Source organism: Bos grunniens, chromosome 20, assembly GCF_055505025.1.
Source record: "Bos grunniens cultivar Pamir isolate PY7600 chromosome 20, Bosgru_T2T1.0, whole genome shotgun sequence".
NCBI classification, from domain to species: domain Eukaryota; kingdom Metazoa; phylum Chordata; class Mammalia; order Artiodactyla; family Bovidae; genus Bos; species Bos grunniens.
The window spans coordinates 1,680,146-1,686,517 of record NC_141184.1 but is presented as its reverse complement, the minus strand read 5'-3'; the positions used below and the strand labels follow the sequence as shown (position 1 = coordinate 1,686,517).

The 6,372-nt window shown below is 51.9% G+C and overlaps 1 non-coding gene across 1 annotated transcript; it reads right to left on the bottom strand.

Moving 5' to 3' along the window:
- Nucleotides 1-280: 280 nt before the first annotated feature.
- LOC147350034 (U6 spliceosomal RNA) lies at nt 281-387 on the bottom strand. The gene has a single exon (XR_015149290.1). It is a non-coding gene; the product is annotated as a U6 spliceosomal RNA (small nuclear RNA).
- Between the last annotated feature and the right edge of the window lie 5,985 nt (nt 388-6,372).

Here is a 6,372-nt window from a genome sequence, read left to right as displayed (position 1 = left end):
TGGTTTCCAGAGGGCCTGCCCCTGATGCATTCCCACCAGCAGGGGATCAAAGTTCTATCAATCCATGTTGTCACCAACATTTGGTGTTGATAGACTTTTTAGTTTTTGACCTTCAAAAAGTGATTTTAGTTTTCATTTCTCTGAAGACTAGTGAGGTTGGGCTTTTTTTTTTTTAAGCTTATTAACCATTTTAAGTCTTTTGTTTAATATTTCTTGTATTTTCTGACTTTGTTTTTTATTGGATTCTCTTAATATTGGGTTCTAAGAGTTATTTCTTTTTTTTTTTATGGAATGCTTCACGAATTTGCATGTCATCCTTGCGCAGGGGCCATGCTAATCTTTTCTGTATCTTTCCAATTTTAGTATATGTGCTGCCGAAGTGAGCACTAAGAGTTCTCTCTTTTCCAGAGAGCAAGAGCTTTCAAAAATATGGTATACATTTTATAAATATTTTCTCCTAATCTGAAGTTTTTTACTTTTCATTTTTCCTAAAAATGTCTTTGGCAAAGCCAAGTTTTAAAATTTTAGTGACTTTGAAGGTCATAACATCTGCAGACATTTATTATTCATTCAACAACTACTTACAGAAAGCCACTGTGCTGAGGATGGTTATATATCCTGGAGACGAGACAGGAACCAAAAGTGGGTCAATCCCTGCCCCTGCCCCCGCCCCCACCCACCCTGGGCTCACACTCTTTACGGGAATATCCATGTGTAAACCCATCATTTGAATAACTTCAGATGGTGATAATCGGGGTGAAAAAACGTATTTATTTCCATGACGTATAGTGATGTGCAGCGTAATGTTAATCTCAGGTTGCTGCATGGTGAATTGACATCGAGTGTGTTATGAAATGATCCCTCTGTAAGTCTACTGACCATCTGTCCCCCACAAAGTTATTAATGATATCATTGGCCGTATTTTACATCCCCTGGGCTTGTTGATTACATAACTGGAAGCTTAAATCCCCTTCAGGGTGACAGACATTTAAAAAGAAAAGCAGGGAATTAGAAAAGAGAGAGGTAGGGTGGGAGCCTGCGGAATCAGTGTTGACCAGGGCGACCCCCATGGGCTCCCTGGGGAGGTGCTTCTTAGCTGAGCCTTGAATGTTGAAGAGAAAGCCCCAGGGGGCGGGGGGTGGTGAGGGGTCCTCGGCAGGAGGACCGGCAGGCGAAAGGCCTCCAGGTGAGAAGGGACGTGGGTGTCACGCAGCTCAGGGCCCGGGGTCCTTGGCGGCAGAAGACGAGGCTGGAGGGGCAGCCGCTCTGCAGTCCTGTGCTTGGTTCCTTGTGTCCAGGGACATCTGGAAGACAGGGGTCTTCCAGGTAGATGGCTTCTCATTTTCTCATCTGTAAGTGAAGGCATCTTTCTTCTTTAGAAAGAAGAAATGTGTATGTATGTGCTTTCCCCACCCCTGTATTTCTGTCCCTACTTGGCTGAGCATTTTTGTCATGAATGCAGTTCAAATTTTGTCACATTTTTTCCTGTATCTGTTGATATGATTGTATGACTCCTTTAGATAAATACAGTTAAATACATTAATTTTCAGCATGGAGCCAATTTTGCCTTCCTGGGGTGTATCCCACTTGGTCGTAGTACATTACCTTTTTTACAAATGACTGTATTTGATTCACTAGCTAGGAACTTTTCCCCTTTTTTATTGAGGTTTCTCTTAGTCTCAGGTGTGCAGCATACGATTCGGTATTTCTACAGAGCAAACTCCATTGTGCATGAGCGTGCTTAGTCGTGTCAGTCGTGTCTGACTCTGTGCGACCCTATGGACCGTGGCCCGCCAGGCTCCCCTGTCCATGGGCTTCTCCAGGCAAGAATACTGGAGTGGGTTGCCGTTTCCTTCCCCGTTAGAAGTTATTATAAGATCATGGTTACAAGTTCCTGTGCTGTACCATGAGGCCTTTCTGTTCATCTGCCCTGTTGCTTGTCTATTTTATAAGTAGTGGCTTGTATCTCATAGCCCACATCCCTGAATTGTCCCCCACCCATTTCTTCTGCCCTCTGATACCCAATAGTTTGTTTTCTGTGTCTGTTCGCCTGTTTCTGTTTTGCAGAAACATGAGCTTTTGTTTCTATTATTTTTTAGATCCCACCTATAAGTGGCATCAGACAGTGTTTGTCTTTCTCTTGATTATTTTTCTAAACATACTTTTCTCTAGGTCCATCTACAGGGTTGCTATTGGCGTCATTTCTTCTTTTTATGGCTGAGGAGTATTCCACTGCATACATGTATACATCTTCTTTATCCAGCTGTTTGTTGGTGGGCGCTTGGGTGGCTTCTGCGTCTCGGCTATTATCAATAGTGCTGCAGTGAGCACTGGGGCCCGCGTGCTTCTCCAGTTGGTGTTTTCACTTTTCCAACTTTGTGTGTGACCAGTGGTCCTGCATGATGCTGTTCCCTCCAGGTTTTGGTCCAGGGGCCTCTGTGGAACTGTGTGCCCTGCTGAAGAGCAGGGGCCTGACTGGTGGACCGAGGTCCCCTTGGGGTGTGCTTCCCTGGTTGCTTTGGAAAAGGCTCCCCGGAGGCTGGAGGAGGGCATGGTGCGTGGCGGGGGTCTGGGCAGGAGGAAGCGGAAGCTGAGGATGAAGACACCCGAGGACCTGGCGGTGCCTTGGGGGTGACGAAATGGCAGCCCACTCTAGTGTGCTTGCTGGGAGAGCTCCACGGACAGAGGAGCCTTGCAGGCTGCAGTCCATGGGGTCTCAACGTGTCGGATATGACTCAGCGACTGACACCTGGGGGTGGTGAAGGGAAAGAATTCAAGTTTCTCCTCGAGCAGCTAAGAGTGGGCGGTTCTTCCTGAAAAGAACACATCGGAAGCTGGTCAGAGAGGGAGAAGGAAGCTCGGGCCCGAGGCTGTGCGGATATCCCAGGACGTCTGGAGGAGGGGGTCACAGGTCACAGGACTCAGAGGAGGTCTCGTGGCTGGAGGCAGACCCGGGAGTATTTAATACACACTGAAGTCCCCAGGGGAGACGGGCCGGGGGCGTGTGCCTGCCTGTGAAGGGGCCCCGCTCACCTGGACGGCTGCAGGGCTGGGGCGGGAGTGCACCGGAGGCCCAGCGTCTGCCTCCTGGGAGGGCCTCCTCTCGGAACCCCAGGCCCACCCTGTGCGCCCCCATTCCCCATCCCCGCCTCTCACCTCGGGTCCCAGCGTCCCCAGGCAGCACAGGCTTCTGGCACAGGCGATGCGTGCAGGACCACAGGCCTTCTTTCAGCTTCTGTATCAGCTTCTTGAGGGAAGTCTTGCCCTCTCCTCTGAGTTCCGTCATTTGGCAAGCTGGGACCCCTCCTTCTTAGGGTGACAGTTCCTGCATTTGTCTTGTCCTTTGAGCCTTACTTTGTTTCCTGTGAGAACGCTCTACCTTCTGGATGGCTCTGCGGGGTCTTCCGTCTGCATGTTTTTGTCTTTTTCTTCCGGGGGGGCAGAGGTAAGCCGCTGGTCTCTGAACAGTTCATGTATGTATTTATCCATCTGCTGTTCTCACAGGACCAGGACATGTGTGCACAGACCCCCTCGCACGTCACACACCGGGGCCGATTCTGTGCAGGGTCGTCTCCTGTCTTCTAACCTCCTCTGTGATTCCAGCAGATGCCCAACATCTGATTTTCTCTGGGCTGCTGGATGGGGGCTTTGCCTGTCCCTCAGCTGGGGCCACCTAGGTTGACAAAAGGGAGAGTTTTGTTTAAAATAATAGAGAAATGATAACAATTTCAACCAAGCAATTGTCTAGAATGCGCCGTCTCATGTATTTTTGGCACATCTGTCTCACTTGCCAGCAAGAGCAACCACTAAGCCTGGAAGAGCGATTGGTGCCACCCCTGGACTTATTTCCTTGGGCTCTAGAATCGCTGCAGATGGTGACTGCAGCCTTGAAATTAAAAGACGCTTGCTCCTTGTAAGAAAAGCTATGACAAACCTAGACAGTATATTAAAAGCAGAGACATCACTTTGCTGACAAAGGCCCGTGTAGGCAAAGTTACGGTTTTTCCAGTAATCGTGTTTGGATGTGAGAGTTGGACCATAACGAAATCTGAGCGCTGAAGAACTGGTGCTTTTGAACTGTGGTGTTGGAGAAGACTCTTGAGAGTCCCTTGGACTGCAAGGAGATCTAACCAGTCCCTCTTAAAGGAAATCCTGAGGAATCCTAAAGGACGTCCTGAGTATTCATTGGAAGAACTGATGGTGAAGATAGAACTCCAATACTTTGTCCACCTGATGCAAAGAGCTGACTCATTGGAAAAGCCCCTGATGGTGGGAAAGATTTAAGGCGAGAGCAGAAAGGGACGACAGAGGATGAGGTTGGATGGCATCACCGACTCCATGGACATGAGTTTGAGCAAGCTCTGGGAGTTGGCGATGGACAAGGAGGCCTGGTGTGCTGCAGTCCATGGGGTCGCAAAGAGTCAGACACGACTGAGCGACTGAACAACAAGGCTTTCATGAAGCAGGCACTGGGGCAGAGCATCCCAAGGGTGGAGCATCGCTGGTAGGAGTCGGATGCCGTTGCCCCTCAGTCCGGCTTACGCATTCATCAGCTCGCCCCTCCTCCATGTCGAGGACCTGACATTTGTTATAAAGCCCTGTGGTCCTGAGTCCGCATTGAGCTTCATGAAACCTGCAGGTCCAACCCAGCTCGTGGCCGAGTCATCTGCAGGCTGCTGGGCCACTGGTCGGTTCATCCTCCTTCTCTCCCTGCTTCCTTCCGTCCCAAGCTCAGTCCGGCCTGGACCCAGATGCCCGGCAAAGCCCCCCACCCATCCTCACCCCAGCCGCCATGTTAGCTGAAGGTGATGGGGCAGGGGCTTGAGAACGTCCTTGGGTCTGGAAGTCTCCCTGCAAGTGTCGGAGCCAGCGTACCCAGCTGGTGCTTCCTTCCGCTTGTGGTCGCGGGCGTCCTGGCTCGCGGTGACCCACAGGCCGAGCCCACAGCCCCCCACACCTCCTACTCTCATCTCAGCACATGGTTAGCTCATGGTGAACATTTGTTGAAATGAAGTGAACTCTCAGAATTACTCAAACGTGGTTAGACACTTTCTGACGACTGGAGGTCACCAGGATGAACCATAGTTAAGTTCTGTTGGAGGGAAGTAATGCCCAGGGTGGGTTATCACAGCCAGTGCTCCCAGCCTGCTGGCGTTTTCTTTGAATGGAGAGGAAGATCCCAGGACACCACTCAGAGAGACCCCCGGCAGGATCTGAGCCCCCCACTCAGCCTGACCCTCGGTGGGCTCTGCAGGGCTTCACCACGGTGCAGACTTGGGCCAAATGCTGTCTGGCTGAGCTGGGCCTGGGGCTGTCTGTGGCCCGCCCCAACCCCTGGCTGCCCCTGAAGGCCCCTGCCCTCTGGTTGCTGGCCCTGGCGTGATCACAGCACACACAGGGGCACACAGACGCTGGTGGGAGACCAGAGGTGGGGGGGGGAAGGCGCGAGGTCTGTCTCCTCCTCCTCGGACACCTGCACCACCGGAGGCTCCATGAGCTGCAGGCGGCCCCTTTGTGAGGTCTCGGTGCTAGGTTCCATCTGCCCAGTGGGGCTGGGCCCTGGGGATCCCCCACCCTGAGCTCCCCGCGCTGGGTGTGGGGCTCAGGCGGCCCGCGCTGTGTCCTGGCGCCCAGTCCTGAGACTAAGTCTCTCCAGCACTAAGTCTCTCTGGCGTTTTGTAACCACCCTCCCCCACCAGGGGGCTTGGGCTCTGCCCCCTCGATGGGACTGAGATGGATACCAAACTTCTGGGCGACCTGGAACTTAGAGTCTATAGTTTGGATCCATATGTTTAAATATTTATAGAGAGATTAGCGGAAACCAGAGGAAAGCGAAGGTCAGTCCCCGTCAGCCTCTTGGAGCTGCTGCTTGTTTTTTCATCTCTCCGTAACGGACAGGTCTGTCCACTTGCAAAGCGACCTGGAATCCGTTTATTTCCCAAGGTGCAGAGCTTAGCAGGGCTTGTGCCGAAGGTACGATGGTGGCGGAGTTGTCGCTGACAGCAGTGTGGAGACACGCTTGGATGGGTGGGACGCTCACGCTCACGGGGGCCTCCCCAGAGTGACGGGTCAGGTGCACTTGCTTAAGGGGGTTCAGGCCCAGTGAGGGGAGTTTGCAGGACAGCGGCCCCCAGCCCCGCACCCTGGAGTGTTCTTAGCTGTGCTCAGAACCAAGCAGATGCCAGAATGTGAGGGGCACTGTTGGCACGGCTGAAATGTGTGCACTCACATTTTAACACCAGAAATACAGTGAGGTCTCACCCAGAAGCTTTGAAGTGCAGTCTTGATAAAGAGGAAGTGAAGTGGAAGTCGCTCAGTCGTGTACGACTTTGCAACCCCATGGACCATAGTCCATGGAATTCTCCACGCCAG